At 45.8% G+C, this 17,768-nt stretch overlaps 1 pseudogene; it reads left to right on the top strand.

The window, feature by feature from the left end:
• The first annotated feature begins 575 nt into the window (after positions 1-575).
• On the top strand, positions 576-955 carry LOC117707615 (GTP-binding nuclear protein Ran pseudogene; annotated as a pseudogene).
• Positions 956-17,768: the final 16,813 nt, after the last annotated feature.

The following is a 17,768-nucleotide window of genomic DNA, read 5'->3' as shown; positions in this document are numbered from 1 at the left end:
TAGTTCTGTAAAAAAAAAAAATGTGCATTCAACATTCACAGAGACAGCCACGTGGTTTTTCTCCTTTAACCTATCAGTAGAGTGGAATTATGAACAGATTTCCCAAAGTTAAACCACACTTTCATGGGACAAAGCCTTACTTCCCCGTGGTATGTCTTACTTTCAATGCTTTTCTGGATCATATTTGCTAATGTTTTGCACAGAATTTCATTTCAGCTTCATCCATGATCATATTGTCGCTGTTTGAGGCCAGTTCCCTTGTAATAGCCTGAAATTCTTATGTGGAAAGTTACAGATCTTCATGAATTAAGTGGCTAATTGAAAAGATACACGGAATAAAGAAACTGATTTGCTGGATGACAGCAACACCAGAGAGACAGCATTCATGAAGTGCCACTTGACAGGCACGTTTGAAAAGAAGTAGGTAGTCACTCTGGGTGTGGCTTTGCACTCTCATGTTCCACACTGACAGATAACCCATCAAATTCAACATGTGAGACATGACTGACCAGAAGAAGTTCAGAGACCTGCATGATATCTACTATAGTAGCCTAGTAGCCCACTGTGCTAGCACAATGTTTGATGTAACAGCAAGAATTACTTCAAGAATGTACCTAACTGGCATAGAGACCTGGTGCGCATGTGTGAAAACATCCCCATTGTGTTGCGTGGCAACAAAATGGATACGAAGGACAGGAAACTGAAGACAAAATCTATTGTCTTCCACTAAGAAAAGAATTTTCAGCACTATGACATTTCTGCCCAAAGTAACAAGTTTAGAAAAGCGTTTCCTCTCACTTGCCAGACAACCATTGGAGCACCTAACTTAGAGTTGGTTGCCATGCCTGCTCTTGTCCCGAGTGGGGTGGTCATGGACCCAGCTTTGGTAGCATGATATAATCATGATTTAGAGATTGCTCAAACAACTGCCCTCCCAGGTGAGGACAAGCAGTGAGAAAGTGGAGCTGGGCCCCTGTGACAGAAGTCTAGCTTTTACAGGCAACTGTCCTGGGATGTCAGTGAACATGCCACCTGGTTTAGCCAAGCAGAACCTGTGCTTTTATGTGATACTGAATGTATGTATGTATGTATGTATGTATGTATGTATGTATGTATGTGTGAGATGAATGGGCTTCCAGGTGAATGTGGCAGTTAAAACATACCCTTGTTTTTGGGGGGCATGGGTAGAACTTGCATACTTAGCTGTTTGTAACACAGTTGTTTTCTTCCTGAATTTCAAAGATAAGACTGCTACAGTCACATGGCAGTATTCAGTGGTCAGATCTTGTTTGTTACTGTCAGTTCCTTTCTCTTGTTTAGAATTAGAAAAAAAAGTTGTATTTCCAGTAATACAAAAGAAAAATTAAAAACAGAGCTTGGTGTGGTGGAACATGCCTTTAATCCCAGCAGGTCTGCATGAGTTTGAGGCCAGCCTAATCTACATAATGAATTCTCTGGCAGTCAGAGCAAATGGTAAGACCCTGTCTCAAAAAAAAAAAAAAAAAAAAAAAAAAGGAAAAACAAAACAAAAAACCAAAATAAGTTGGAATATAGAGAGAATGATTTAAGCTTGGTTGAATTGAATTTGGAAGATTTTAAAGAGGTTTCAAACATTTTAATAAAAGATCATAGAAGAGGCAGACTCTGACTGCACCTACATATCTGGGTGAAACCTCTCTGGCTCCCAATAGGCAGAAAAGGAAGTCAAGAGGAAGATTCCGTGGGTATTTTTACTCAGGATTTTACAAGCAGCAGGGATCAATTGCAACAGTTGAATTTTCAGTAGCATCTTCTTAAAGGAAAAGAGTTCACATTTTAATTTAGAATGCTTGTGTCCTGTTCAGATGAAAACATTCTGTTCACATGTTTTAACACTTGGTCCCCAGCTGGGGGAGCCCTTTAGGAAGGTTGGAACCTATGGAGACTTACAGATGGAAGTGGGTCACTGGGCCAGCCCCGAGGCTTGATCGCCCTGCCCCACATCCTGTCTACTCTCTGCTTTATGAGTGCAGTTACTACACAGGCGGCTGACTGTAGTAACCACCATCATGCCTTCCCCACCAAACTCTCAAGCGAAGTTAAGTCTTTCTCTCTTACGTCAGTCTGGTCACGTAACATGAAGAGTAATTATTTTTTTGCATGAGAACAGATGACACTGCAGAACATCCCTTGAGATAGAAAACATAAAAGAATAGATTGAATGATACACAATTTCCCAGCATTGTCTTAAAGGAGAGCAGTGATTCTCAACCTGTGGGTTGCTACCCCTTTGGGGACCAACCCTTCTGCAGGGGTTGTTATCTAAGACTATTGGAAAACACTGATGTTTACATTATGTTTCATACAGCAGCAAAATTACAGTTATGAAGCAGCAACAGAATAATTTTATGGCTGGGGGGTCACAATAAAAGGAAGTGTATTAAAGGGTCGGTCACAGCATTAGGAAGGTAGACAACCACTAGAATAGAGAGACATCTAGCTGAGAACTGCCTTCTGCCTGGCACCAGTTCTAGGGGGACAGTGGGGGCTCCAAGTGAGCAACCCCACAGTAGTGTGGTCAGAGCCTTTCTGATGACCTGGGCTCACTGCTGAGCCCAGTGAAATAAGACAGCACAAACCACACGAAGGCAATGCAGAGCCGGGGAACACTTAGCTCTTACTGTACTCTCTAAGCCAGCTTCTCTCTGATGCTGTCTTCAAAGGTCAAAGGCTATTTGACCTTTGCCAGATGATGACGTCTCACCTCCAAATGCAAATTCCAACCTTCACAAAAATGTCCCCGGCTTACTTTTGCTTCACTAAGACTGTCGTACAGGGGACAGGAGGGGAGCAGACAGGACATGATTTCACGATCTATTCTGCAGCTCTTAATACTCAGAGACCCTTGAGAAAGTCTACACTTCCATCTCAAGAGAGCTTGCTCCTCTCAAGATTTAGATTTCATCAGGAAAGAAAGTGGAAAAGGACCACTTCAGAACACAAACCAGATGCTACCTGCAGCTGTTTCGAGGCCTCCCCTCATGTAGAGCCTTGCACAAGTGTTAATCTGGGTGTGTGAGATTCTCATGCATCTGCCTCTGAACAGCACACATATCCCCAGTTGTATGAGAATTGTTCACGCTCCAGCTAAGGAACCCAACATCTCTAACCACAACAGAAGGGAAGCAAGACTAGTGGTGCACAGGCGTGCCTTACCCACAGCCCACATCAGCCCCTGGGAATGCTTTGTGGCTTTCATCCTTTGCAGGCTTCAGGATGTTTGAGCTTCCTCTTGGTGGGATATCTTGTGCTAATTTCTATTTAGCTGACTGAAGAAGTTCCTTATGAATTATTTTCTGAAGGTGGTCTCTGTCTTTGCCCGTCTAAGTACATAAATCTTTTGTCACATCCTAGGGTTGGTGTTGCAGGTATATTTAATGTCAAAGAAAGCCTCTTTCTCTGTAACTGCTTTACTTTTCTTGTTAAAGATGGTGCTGGATTTTTCTACTTGAATATATATTTGTGTGATATATTTTTTCCAAGGGGAAATATTAAACAACCTTTAATAAAAGAAATATGTGAATATGAAGTCTCAATTTTATATATCAAATGGAATTATAATATATGCACATGTACATATATATAGCTTGATAAAATTGATAAAAATGATACATAGCTACTTAATAAATTTGAGACGTCAACATTCACAGTCACATATTCCTTCTGTTTAAGATTTTCTCCTTGATTGCTATTTTTTTCCTCATTCTGATTTCTGTTTGTCATCCTTATGATGATCTTGGACAGACTAGCTCTGTTTCAGAGGGGTTTTTAACTTATTATTCTCATAATTTCTACTTCTTCTGGTTTGGTTGGGTTTTGTTCTATATCCTGGGGGATTCTATTTTCATCCATATGCCCTTTCTAAGAGTTGCTATATCTTGATTTTTTTTTTTACTTGATTTTTCTTCTTCAAACTTGTTCCTGTTGCCTGGTTGCCCCCTATTTCAATTGCTTTCTTGGTTTGGTATCTTTAGATTATCTCAGACTATCTACTAGGCGTTTAATTATTTTCTGTTCCCTGCATCAGCCCCGCTGCAGCCAGACGTACTTGCTCTCCATTCTTGCCGCCCTTTGCAGTGAGCTGCTGGCTCTCCTCACAGTCATGGTGTGCCCTGGCCTCCCGGTGGCTCTAGGCCTGTGCAGATGCCACCCTGATTCCATCAGCTTCCAGGAGAGATCAGTCTGCATTCTCCTACAAAGCTGGTTGTATTGTTAGGAGTGGGTTAACGAGGGCCTTGCTTTCGACCTACCAGCCTCATGCAGGATAAGGAACACCTGGTCCCATGGTCCCCTGCAGGCCCATGGTTGGTATCAGCAACCCTCAAACAAGCCAGTCTGTTATTCATCCATCCTGAAGCCTGGGGGCAAAGTTATGATCAAATTTCCTAGATTTCCTCTTACTGGAAATGCTCACTACATTACAGCACCCTCACATCCCACCTCCCACGCCTAATGCCACCTTGAATTTTATGGGTACCACCATACATAACCCTTGGTGAGTGGACCACATGTGCTGACTGACAGCTCGAGGAGGGAGGAGGGAGGAGGGAGGAGGGAGGAGGGAGGAGGGAGGGAGGAGGAGGGAGGAGGAGGGAGGTCGTATAGAGATGCTCTGATTTCTGGCCAGGACACCTGGGTGTGGTTTCCACCAGACTGTGGACCTTTGAAGAACAAAGGTTGACTCAGACACCCTTTCTAGATGCAGCACTTTCCAAGCACCCAGGCTGCTGTTACTCAAATGTGATGATGTTCATCAAGTCCACAGCTGCTCCCTTCCATACCCAGGCTCAGCCATCTTTCTTCCATGTGGCATCAGCTCCAGCATCACTCACATGGAGCCTCTTTGCCTTTGTCCTGTGTCTCTGCAACAATTGGACACTGTAACTTTTTGCCATAGATTCTGAGAAATGTGTGCAAACAAATATGCAAATAAATTGACCCTTCAACTTAGTTGTGAGGTTGAGGCAGAAATCAAGTTCTATTCAAGTTCACGTCACCGATGCCTACATCAGCATGCCATGTGACACAAAGCAGCCAAACACTACACACCTGAACTGAATAATATAAAGGGAGGATTGTCCCCATACTGGAATACTTTCATAGTATTGTAACTGTAGAAGCGTGTGTACCATAATAGTCCTGGAGTCACAAAGAATAAGGATAGAAAATTTATTATCAAGTCGTAAGATGTGCCAGGCACTGTCCCAGGTGCTATCTCAGCAACAAAGAGGAGTGCTTCTCTATTGATAAGTAATACTTTGCATACGAATCTGTGCCTTGCAGTACTGAGGTGGACATTGGTGTTTACTTTTCTTAAGAGCTGAACTAGCTGGTTCAACACTGCAGAACCTGTAAGTGGCAGAGCTAGATTTGAACCCAGGTACTTTGAGCCTGGAGACAGGACTCCCAGTGTTAGGGTATGCCGGCTCTGTTAGACTGTCCATACCAGGCCAGCTAGGTAGGTACTCAAGGGACTGAGGCTCCTCTAAGGCACATGATTAGAACCAAGCCATTAAGCAATTTCCTTGCTCTTAGAAATCATTTGAGTGGTTGTTGTTGTTTTGAATTTCTCACATGCAACAACCCTTGGGATCTAGCCTCAAGAGACCATAATGCTCCAGAGTGACAAAAAGGCGTCATGAGCAGAACCTGAGGAATGAACAAAAGACCTCAGTCATTTGGAATAGAGTTGAAAGAAGCCACCAACAGTTGGGGACATAACAGAAGGGGGTCACACGTCTCACCTGACCCAGACTGCAGGGTACAGACTGCTCCAGCAAGGTCCCCTGTTGCAAGGTCCCCTGTTAAAACCACTCATTCGATGGTGCCCTTTACCCTGGGCCACATGTGTTGCTCTGTACCAGTCCGAGAGAGTAAAAACGCCTCCTGTCCCCTTGTCAGCTGCCCTACCATAAAGCTCTTCTCTTCCTCTTTGCAAAAACTGATGCCACAGGACTGGCATCCATGTGCCCAGACAGTGAGCCTTTCTGAATATTTAGCTTTTCCTCTCAGACACTGGCTACAACATGGGCGTGGGGTTAGATCTTGGTACATAGCCTCAGAATCAGAAGCCGGCTTTGCATCTACAGCCACTCTTCCTCTTCACACACATGGCCTCTCCTCTTGGTCTCGCTTGAAATGGGGGTGCAGAGGGCAGCATTCCAGCCACACCACACTCCCTACACGCATCTATGAGACAGTATGAGGGAGAGGAAAGTGGGGATGTCTATAATATCCCTACATGACTGGGTGTCTGAGCAGATGGGAAGCCTGGACATGCAGAAGATGGGAAACCTGGACATGCAGAAGATGGGAAGCCTAGACGTGCAGACTCTTGAACTCCAGCAGGTAAAGTTTGTGCTCAGACAGTTCCCACTGCCATCTGTGGATGGAAATGTTAATTTATACTTGACATCTCTCACAAACACATGGGAAAGCTGTTAGCCTCATGTTTTGCAGAAAAGATGAAGCTTCTGCCTTCTGAGCAGTGAGTGACAGAACTAGACTCTGCTCTTGGGTGAATATGTACCGGACATCTCAGTCAGAGATCTCTGCTGACAAGTTTGTCTCCAATTTCCCCTTTGTCCCATATGCATGTCCCAACAGACCTGGGTTACTGCTGCCAAGCTTGTGGGTGAATTGATCAAAAGAACAGTGGAAGGAGGAGTGAGGGCATCCCAGACCAGGAATAGAAAGAGCGGGCAGGGGGAGGGAAGACACATGTGCCCCCTGCCTGGGAGAGAAGGATGAGAACCAGGAACCTAAGAAAACTGTGTCAGGGGTCCTTAAATGCAAAGCCAAGGAGGCTGGGCCTGGGTGAGGACTCAGTAACACCAAGTCACCTTTTTGGTCTGTGTTTCAGCAACAGGCATAAGATCAAAGGACCCTAGATGCGCAAGCTTCCAGCCCTCACCTGAATATATGCCACATACCCAGCATCTGTTTCTGGTCAAAGGCACCATTTGGGGTAGCTAATAGAGGCATATTGGGGTTGTCACTGGTCAGAGGGCCTGACCTGGCTGAGACTTCCGCTCCTCCTCCCCTCTGATCACACAATCACAGCTGTACAGTGTGGCCTTAAAACAGACCACATCACTTTTGCCTCTGGGGCCAAGAAGAAAGTGAGTTTTGTTCTTCCCAAAGAGAGGCCGTTTACCAGAGAGTCCTCTCTTGCTCTTGGAGCAGATGCAGGCCTGCTTGACCAGCTTTGGAGCAGGTAATTCCTCCCTAGTCATCACCTGGTGCAACACCTGTTTAAGCTCTTCAGAGGGTGATGGAGAAGTAGCTTGGAAGAGTACCTAGTACAGGGACACTTACCTTTAATTCCTGCCTTGGAGAAATCAAGTCTTGACAAGAACAAGAACCACAAGAAAAGATGTCTCTTAAAGATGGGTAGACAGCTTAGTTAGTAAAGTGCTTGTCACAGAGGCATGGTGGCACATGCCTGTAAGTCCAGCACTGGGAAGGCAGAAAGAGGTGGCATTCCAGGGCTCACTGGCCAGCCAGCCTAATTGGTGAGCCACATGTCAGTACCCAGTCACACCCTGTCTCAACAAACAGAGCAGGCAGGAACAACACCCAAGGTTGCCCTCTGGCCTGCACATGCATGACCACACACATGTACCTGCACACCTGTGCACCCAAATATAAATATGTACACATCCAAAACGGTCCCTTAGTAATGCCCATCAGTCACTATTAGTCTACATTGTATCATCTGTAATTAAAATAAGACAGCAGAGACAGCCACTGGGAGGTAATGGCCCAGGTTTTTGTCTTGAAACATAGCTGCCATAATATTAACTAGCTCACCTGTCATTAAAACTGCAGACAGAATGAAGCCTCGTGTTGCCAAGTCATGGTAAGCTATATCCAAAACCCTTAAAACTTAGAATTTTAAAAGAAGGGTACTCAAAAGCCAATCTCACCTTCCAAAATTAAGATGTACTACATGGCAAGAGATGGAATGGCTAGCTGTGTTTGAAGACAGTGTACCTGTGCCAGTCATGTCCAGAAAGGACATGGGGGGAAAACCTCCTGTGACAGCCATGTCCAGGAAGGACATGGGGAAAACCTTTCAGTCTGGACAAACCAGGTCATAAACAAACACACAGGAGCTTCCAAAAGCCCCAGGTAAGGCTGGAGACCTGCAAAGACTGCAAAGCTGTCCTGGCCACAACCTGCTCCAAGTGATACATATATCTCAGAAGGAGTGGAGAATGGGAAAAGACCCAGAGAGGCCTTGAGAGGGCAGCTGGATGCCCAGAGGCCTCAGCTGCACCTCAGTACTACTTTAGATAAAATCACGGCCTCTCTGAACCTGTTTTATCCCCTGTAGAAAACATGGGGCTATGGAGGACACCTGTGACTTTACCCTTCCAAGGTATCCCTTTGGTAACCTGGAGGCTATGAATTTCCTTGATAGAAAAAAATTATCCATGTGTAGCCTAAAATAGGCTATTTCCATTATCACCTGTTTGGTTGGAACCCCTGCTTTCCCCGGCAGAAGCTAGGAAGCCCATGACAACATTCCTCATCTCTGTATTTCCAGCAACAACCCAAGAGTTCCCACCTTGAGCTCAGTTTTTGACCATATATGGGCACAATCCTAGCTCCTAGCTGACACGTCATCATTCCCTGACTAAGCTCTATAAAACTCCCTTGCTTTAGCCCAGGTGCACAACTCACTAACCTCCTGCTCTGAGATTTGTAAACCCACCCAAGAACTGTGTCTCAATAAACCTGCCTTTATATTCTTGATGTGGCTTGAATTGGCTTATTGGATCTGCAGAGAAAACCTATTACTACCTGTTCTTCCCCACATCCCCAGAGGTCCCAGAGAACAACCCTCAGGCTAAAAGATTCCTAAGCATTCCTTTCTTTCAATCTAGACAGGTAGGAGAGGTTCTGTCTGTAGGAAAGTGGCGATGTCAGCATCCAGTGGGGTGCAGAACGCCCTGGAAGGCAATGACCAAAGGGTTATGTGTTAGAGATGCTCACTATTCCAGTTCTGCCTTCCTCATTGAGGGCCTAGGAACAAATAAACTTAGTTGACTCTGAGACCACACACCGAAGCCAGATCTACCAGAAATGACACAATGGCCCAGTTCCCTGGAGAAGGACCCAAGCAGGCCCACAGCAGAGGCTGAGTGCCACAGTCTTGCTGGGCTCACAGCAAATGAGAGTTCCACACACTTTAGACACAAGATGCTTTTTCATTCTCTGGGATGCATACGCATATGCTTACCTGTAAGTCCTGCCCAGGAGACATCTGTCACCAACTCCAGTCCAAGCTGCCAGGTGGCCTCAAGGATTGGAACAACAACAACAACAAAAAATGCAGATCCTGCTGACATTTGAATTAGGTTGGCCATTTTCTGGTCACCACATCAAGTCAGATCGAAGGACTATCTTAGAGATCTCTCATCTCTCCTTCGGGATGTCAAGAAAGAATTGCAAGAACGAACTGCAAGAAAAACCATGTTAAAGGGGAGGCAGCCTCCCAACACGTCTACCACTGGCTGCATTGGTTGCAGCAGAGGAGAATGAACTATATTGCTTTCCACTGGGGGCCAGTTTTTCCCAGGTGAGGCCAAGGAGCACAGACCTACACTTAGAGGTGTGACACTCTAAGCATTTGCTTACCCAGGTCAGGCCTCTTACGAAAGAAATCGTGCAAAATAGTGGGTGCTGAATCCATCAATACCCAAGAAAAGGCATCATTATGACATGGGGAGCTTTTCCAGAAAGGCTCTTAGAACTTGGGTCCTGAAGGCAGCAGAGCCTGTACAGGCAGCATGGAGAGGGAGGTGCTCCAGCCGGAGAGCAGGTTGAGTAGAAATCTAGAGGCGGAAGACCCTGCGGATGCCTCAGGATTTGTATTCTCAGAACTTTCAAATGAATGTTAAAACACCCATTTAAACTGCAAGCAAAAGAGGGGCTCCTGCATGCTCTGGGACTGTTTAACAATGCTCCTGACATTCCATGGGCAAGAACCAATCCCTGACACTATTAATGAGAACTCTGTTCTGCTTGCAGATGGAGCTCAGAGACTCTTATGGAAGAGTTGGGGGAAAGGTTGAGGGCCTCAAAGGCAATAGGAACTCTACAAGAAGACCAACAGAGTCAACTAACCTGGACTCTTGGGGGCTCCAAGAAACTGAACCACCAACCAAAGAGCAAGCATGGACTGGACCTAGGCCCCTGCACATATGGAGCAGATGTGTAGCTTGGTCTTCATGCAGGTCCCCCAAAAGATGGAGTGGAGGCTTTCCCTGAATCTGTTGCCTGCCTGTGAATCCCATTCCCCTAACTGGGCCACCTTGACTGGCCTCAGTGGAGAGGATGCACCTTGTTTTCAGTGACTTGATGTGCCAGGGTGGGGTGATACCTAGGGGGACCTCCCCCTCATCAGAGAAGGAGGGAAGGTAGGGGCTGTGTGTGGGGGACCAGGAGGATGGGGGGCTGCTATCAGGATGTAAAGTCAATACATACAATAATAATAATAATAATAATAATAATAATAATAATAATAATAATAATAATAAACAACCAATATTCCTGACTTTGCCCTTAATTCTTTGTTCTGATAAAGGATCATCCTGCAGTTGGACCTTGAAGCCAAAGGGGGTGGAGGATGGGCATCTAAAGAAGTGTAACAGACTTTCCACACAATTTTTTAAAAAATACTTCCCAGAAAATCACCTTTAGGAGGAGGACAAAAAAAGTAGCCACTGTTTTTTGTTTTTTTTTTTTGTTTTGTTTTGTTTTTTTTTTTTTTTGACAGAGACAAAGGCCCTTGCCCACTACCACACAAGTGGGCACCATCAAAGCAATCTCTTACCAATTTTGTGGACTCCAGGCAACCTGCCCTTCAGGCCAGAGCTGGCCAGCTGGCTCATTCAGCAATTTGGATCGAGAAATCCCAGCACTACAGCCAGACCAGAAAGGCCAGTGCCATAGTCGCCACGGGCCACGAGGCATTCAAATCTGTTCATTTGACCAGGAGCAAGGAACTAAGAAAGCAAACAAAGGAGATCTGGGTCCTGTCATAGCTTGATAAATGGAAAATCAATTTAGTCTCTATAATCCTCCTGTGTCCCAAACTGCAGGAACAGTCGCCGCATGCTTTATTGCCCTGCAGAGTTTATTATGTGGCATTTAAAGTGAAGCTTTTTAAAGAATTTTCACTACATTTGTGTTAGTTTGTTAGACTTTTTATTACTGTGACAGAAATCCCCCAAGAAAACAACTTAAAGAGGCAGGATTAATTTCGACTTATAGCTTTGGGGACTCCTGTCTGTGACAGGATGGGCCCATTTTTCTTGTCCTGTGAGGAGGCAGTCTGTCACTGTGAACGTCTGTGGTGAAATAGATCAACTCACCACAGCCAGGAAGCAAGCAAAGGGATAAAGAGAAGGAAGGGCTCAAGACATCACACAGCCCCTAAGGACATCCCCCCAAAGATCTGCTTCCTCTAGGTAGGCTCCACCTTATAAAGTTTCCAGAACCTCCCAAAATAGTACCTCCAGCTGACAAAGCCTTCTGGACTCAAGCTTCTCAGCAGATACTTCATATCCAAACCATGACCGCTCCTTCTATCGTCACTTAAAATTATACATGCATTTAAACATTACAAATTGATATGCTCACTCTGAACTCGGGGCGTGAGTTAATGGCATGCTGGGCACTATCTTGGTCATTGATGAATCATCAGCGGGTATGGAGAGATGTACCTTTGCTGGCTCAGTGCTGGCCTGGCATCCATGAGGCTATGGGTTCTATTCCCAGCACCATATAAGTTGGGTGTGATGGTGCAGGTGTCAGCATCTAGGAGGTGGAGGCAGGAGGATCAGTATCTCAAGGTCATTGTTAGTTGCAAGTCAGACACCAGCCTGGGCTACAGAAGGCCCTGTCTTTATGTGAAGGGATTACAAGTGCAGGCCGGAGAAATAAATCAAGAGAGGAAGATGGGAGGGCGTGTCTCTCCTTTATGCTTTCTTGTATTTTTCCAACATCATTGGCTTGTTCCTGGTGTGACCGTCCACAGTGACAGCTCCCTGTTAGGGTGGGCAGTTCTACCAGTGACTTTCAGGATCACTGGGACATTCGTATGAGGTTTTGTTGTGGTTTTATTTTTGCCTTTTCTGGGCTGTCTTTGCCATAGTCCTATTCTTCACCTGATAAATGGATGGTTTAAAACATTGAGAATAGAAGAAATAGAAGCATGGAGTGAAGGATATAAGAGCTAACGAGACTTTCATGAGGCACGGGAAGAAATGGGATGCTAGTGAAAGGTGAGCCAGGGTCAGGCACTTCACTGTACTCTGTGCCCAGCCAGCTGGGCAGATGTGCTCTGTACGTTTGTTCAGCACAGCAGGCCATCTGTAGTGGTCAAGGGAGATGAAACTGTGCCAAGAAAGCCGTTGCCTGCTCCTCCATCCACAGAACTCCCCCTGCCACCAGCAATATCCTAAAGCTAGATCTACTTTCCTGCCTCCTTCCTGGAAGGGCTCCAGAGTCCAAGCCCAGAAAGACAGAAGTTAAGATCTAGCTCTGCCCCTCCTCAGTTATATGATCTTGGTCACAACGTTTAAGCACTCTGGAGCCTATTTCTTCATCTGTTTCTTTGAAAGGATGGACAGAAAGAACACCTACAAAAGCTGGGACTCTACAGGCTTTCTGCTATCATCACACTCTTTGTCCCTCTTTCTCCTTTTAAAGTGAACAATCTAACAAAGGTCGTTCTTCCCCTGACTCCAGCGAAAGTCTTTCTCATCCAATTTGGGGTCTTTCTGTGCCATGAGACCACACCCTGCTGTGAGGACAGTAGTGTCAAGAATTTGAGCTTACAAGAGTCACAGGCAGCCCAGCCATGGTGCTGGGCCAAAAGAGGTGGAGAGACACACAATGTTGAAATCTGTTTGGGGCTGGGGCTGCCCAAACTGGCCTGACTGGTCACTGCTCTCTGCTGCCCCCTGTTGGTTCAGCTCCAGAAGAGCTACTTTGCTATGTCACAGAGGTAGCTCACAGTAGGATCTGTAGATGTCCCAGAGCATGTCCTAATCTGTCGTGATGTCTACTTTGAGATGCTAACAGATCAGACCAGGTGCCTCTGTAATCTAAGGCTCTATCCAAACAGAAAAATCAGGCTCCCAATCCAGTTTGGGAGGCAGAGACAGCTACAAGACAGGCAGGTGGGTGAATGGCACCGTTTTTTTCCTTCAGATACCTTCTCAACTGCACACATGTTAGAAGGTGGTGCTCACTCCAAAATAGGGTCCTCCCTCAGCTACTATTCCTTATCCCCACAGACCTATCTAGAGGTGTGTCTTCTAGTTAACTGCAGACTTCTCCATGTTGACTATCAAGATTAACCACTATGGGCACTTGCTACATTTCAGATGAACTTGAAGACACTCTACAGGAACTTGGCAGAAACACTGCCCTTTCCTCACCCCCCCCCCCGTCCCCTGCTAAGCACTGCTGTTCATTTTTCCTTCCCAGTGAGCACACCCTACCCTCAGAAGCCTTCTCCACAAGGTCTGCTCCACAACGAGTACCCCAGTCACCCATAGGTGTTACTGCCCAAGATAAACTCTGAGTGTCTTGGGCATTTGAAGCACCTGCCCTGGAGCCTGCAGTTAGAGAGGGTATGTGGACATCAGTATCCTGTTCTTTACCTGATTCTGTCTCAGACTGTCCAAGAGGTCTGGGTATGTGGTGGTTTGAATGAGAATGGCCCCCAAAGGCTCAGATATTTGAATATTTAGTCCTCAGCTGGTAGAACTATTGGAGAAGGATTAGGAGTGGGGCCCGTGTCACTAGAGTCAAGCAAGCTTTGAGGCTTCAGAATCCTCCCAGCATCCCCATTGTACCCTTGGCCTCCTGCTTGGGGTTTCAAGATGTGAGCAAGTAGCTTTTCCTGCCACCATGCCTTCATTCTGCCATCACTGACTCGTCCTCAGAAAGCCATAAGCCCCAAATAAACTTTTTCTTCTCTAAGTTGCTTTGGTTGTAGTGTGTTATCACAGCAATGGAAAAGTAACTAAGTCAGGCAGGGTGCTAGTTGTATCGGATAAGTAAAAGGTGTGTGTTTCCCTCTCTTGAATTATACAGCTAGCCTGTTTTTGGAGTTTCATAAAGAGCAGGAGTCATCACTCAGAAGCATCCCTAAGGCAGTGGATGCTGGCCATGAAGAGTGGGACTGGGTGGTTCTTAAATGTGAAGATGGTTGATACAAAGGACTCCTGCCAAGCCAGTTAGCTGGGGGACAGCAGACAAGTGGGTACAGGGATAACATTAACTGGTGTCTTTGTTAGGGTTTCTATTGCTGTGATAAAAACACCATGACCAAAAAAGCAATTTGGAGAGAAAGGGGTTAATTTCATCTTACAGTTTAACACCACAGTCAATCACTGAGGATAGCCAGAGGAGAAACTCAAGCAAGGCAGGAACCTGGAGGCAGGAACTGAAGCAGAGGTCATGGAGGAGTGTTGCTTAGTGGTTTGCTCCCCATGGCTTGCTTGGCCTGCTTTCTTATAGAACCGAGGACCACCAGCCCAGGGGTGGTACTGTTCATCGTCCTATCTCAATCACTACCTAGAAAATGTACCACAGGCCAATCAGTTGGGCCCTTTCTCATTTTCTCAATGTAGGGTCTCAGTTGAAGTTTTCTCCTCCAAATGACTCTAGGTGGTGTCAAGTTGACATAAATCCAGCCAGTATGACTGGTATCCTTTCCTCTGGTGTTGCCTAAGGCCACATCAAAGCAGCTGAACTGGAGACCCTGAGGTTCCAGGATGATAGCAGAGTAGAGAAGAAACAGAGAGCTAAATCCTTGAGCTAAGGCCACAAAAATCTTTCAAAGTTCTCCTTTGCAGGCCTTGACATGGGAGTGTCAGACCCTGAAGCTGTCTGCATAGAGTTCATACTGTCAATAGTAGACCTGACAGAAACTGGGACTAGTCTGACTCACCTCTTAACTCTCCCCTAACCAAGTCAGATACCGTATGCTGTGATGAGCAGGGGGGACAGGCATGGCAGAAATGTCAGATATAAACTGTATGCTTTTAACATCAGAAACCTAACCTCAGTCAGCTCATCGAGATTTTATTGAGTCTGGAACATCATCACCCTTCTTCTGTGTGGTATTTGTCCTGTTTAATCTGCTTGTAAGCACTCAGGCAGGGAGAGAAGACTCTATTTTCAATTATCACTATTCTGTTGTCTTCTACTGAGATGTTCTTCATTTAGTCTCTAGATCAATCCACAAATATCTGCTTCAGAGACTGTGGATTAAGAATTCTGAATCTCTGTCTTTTGGGGTATAGGAATTTCTGTTAATTTCCATTCTCTCTCTCTCTCTCTCTCCCTCTCTCTCTCTCTCTCTCTCTCTCTCTCTGTGTGTGTGTGTGTGTGTGTGTGTGTGTGTGTGTGTGTGTGCAAGTGAACCTGGGAGGCTCCTACCTAATGCTAACTCACAAGCGGTGTAAGCCCAGGAAAATCCCTATATGCTCTCTCCTTGACTCAATTACCTCTCCTGTATAATGGGCAGAGCAAGAGTACTTGCCTCACAGGGTTGTCATGGGAATTATGTGAGCTAATGCAGATTAAGCACCTAGAACACTATAGAAGTGCCTAACATTTTCATTCTTTGTTATTGTAAGGAGTAAATATGGGAGTCGCTCTGCAGACAAATTCCAGGCATTTCCTGTTTAGCACAACTCTTCTGCTCTGCCTTCCTGATAAGGAGAGAAAGAGGAGGGTTATAGCCAGGGCACTGGGGGGAGGGGGGAGGGGGGAGGGGTGCGTGATGTAACACTGGAATGTGCTGATGTCAGATCCCACAGAGCTGTTCTAGAAGCCACATCTATGCCAGCTATGGCCCCATCAATTGGACAGTGCAGACAATATTCTTAACAGGTAGAAGAACACTAAGTGCTGGTAGACACCACATCTGCTCCACTTTGGTCTTTTAACAGCCAGTTTTGCCTCTCCTCCCTGGTCCTGGGGAATGCCCATAGGAAGTCCTGGCATGAGAGCATCACCTTGATGCTATGCATAGCATTACATGATGCTATGCCCCAACACGGAGAGCAGGAAGAAGCGCTGGTTGTGGGAGGGGTCTGCTGAATTCTTCCTTGGCTGCTGGCTTGACCATGCAAAGTGTCTTAGTTGGGGTTTCTATTGCTTTGATAAAACACCATGACCAGAAGCAAGTTGAGGAGGAAGTGGTTTATTTGCCTTACACTCAGCACTGTTCATCAACAAAGGAAGTCAGGACAGGAACTCAAACAGGACGGGAAATCTGGAGACAGGACCTGATGTTGAGGCCATGAGGGAATCTTGCTTACTGGCTTGCTCTCCCATGCTTTCTTATAAAATCCAAGACCACCATCTCAGGGATGGCACCACTCACCATAGACTGAGGCTTCCCCTTCAATCACTAATTAAGAAAATGCCCTACAGCTAGATCTCATGGAGGAATTTTCTCATTTGAGGCTCTGTCCTTTCAGTAACTATCTTGCATCAAGTTGACATAAAGCCATCCAGACTTGAATTGTCTATTCCCTGACACCTCACCTGTAAAGTAAACTTTGGGAACGAAGCTTTGTCCTAGCCCATCCTGAAATGAAGGTGTTAGTCACCTCTACAGCTCCTCAGTTCTGCAGCTCTGAGGCCTCCTTCTGTCTGGTGCCTAAGGGGTGTCACTGGTTAAGCCTTCTGTACTCTGAGTTCTGTCTGCAATTATCCCTTGAGTGACACCTACTTCTGTAACAATGTACCAGCTCAAGGAAGGAAAATAGGACTTAGTTTCAGTGATAATTTAGACTGATTGGCCATGTCTGGCTAGAATGTAGTAGAGTGTGGTCCATGTACAGGCCATTCAACACTGGCTACTGCAAGTTCAGGGGAAAGAGACAACAAATTTATGGAATGTACATTGGCTGATACTATTCTGGGCCCATCAACACAAATATGAAGTCTTTAGCCTCTATAAAAGAATTTCCTCTATAGGAAAAATCCCTCAGATTTGACTTCTGAGGGTTCCAAGAAATTGGCAAACTTAGGTTTCACAAAATGGAAAGCAATCATCACAGACTCCTGGGGCACCACTAAAAACTTACTAGGTGATGGCCAAGGATGGCCTGCCTAGCCCCCACAGGCCTTAAAGGCAGCTAATAAATGGTCTCAGCTGGCCTGAGATGTTTTGGTTTGAGCACAGAAAGCCCCACATCCCAAGAACACCAGTCCCATTCAGTTCGGGATGGATGTAAGCAATACTGACGGCGGATGTAACCAACCTCCCCTGTGTGGAGGAAGTGTGCCTGACAGTCCTCACTGACTGCATACAGCAGCTCATCTGGGAGATGTCTAACCTCAAGGAAACTTCCCATTCCACGGTGCACCCTGTGGGTGAGGCTGAAGCGGGAAGATGGTGGAGAGAGATCCATCGGGAGCCAGGGCACTTAGCAGCTCTCACTTGCTGCAGGAAACAAGATCCATGAGGCTGTCCACATGACACGTCTGCTTGTTACTCACTAATCACAGGGACACATGGAATCAGGCAAGGCTCCCTTTCTCTGCAGTTAGGTACCACCCATCCCCTAACATCCAAGAACTGCTCTTCTCTAGTATGCAAGAAACACTGTTTCCACGTCCCAAAGCACTGACTTCTTTGGCATCCAGAAAAAAAGAAAAAAGAAAAAAGAAAATACCCTTCTTTC

Source organism: Arvicanthis niloticus, chromosome 1 (genome assembly GCF_011762505.2).
Source record: "Arvicanthis niloticus isolate mArvNil1 chromosome 1, mArvNil1.pat.X, whole genome shotgun sequence".
NCBI classification, from domain to species: domain Eukaryota; kingdom Metazoa; phylum Chordata; class Mammalia; order Rodentia; family Muridae; genus Arvicanthis; species Arvicanthis niloticus.
The sequence above is the reverse complement of the archived record's forward strand: the minus strand, read 5'-3'. Positions and strand labels throughout refer to the sequence as shown.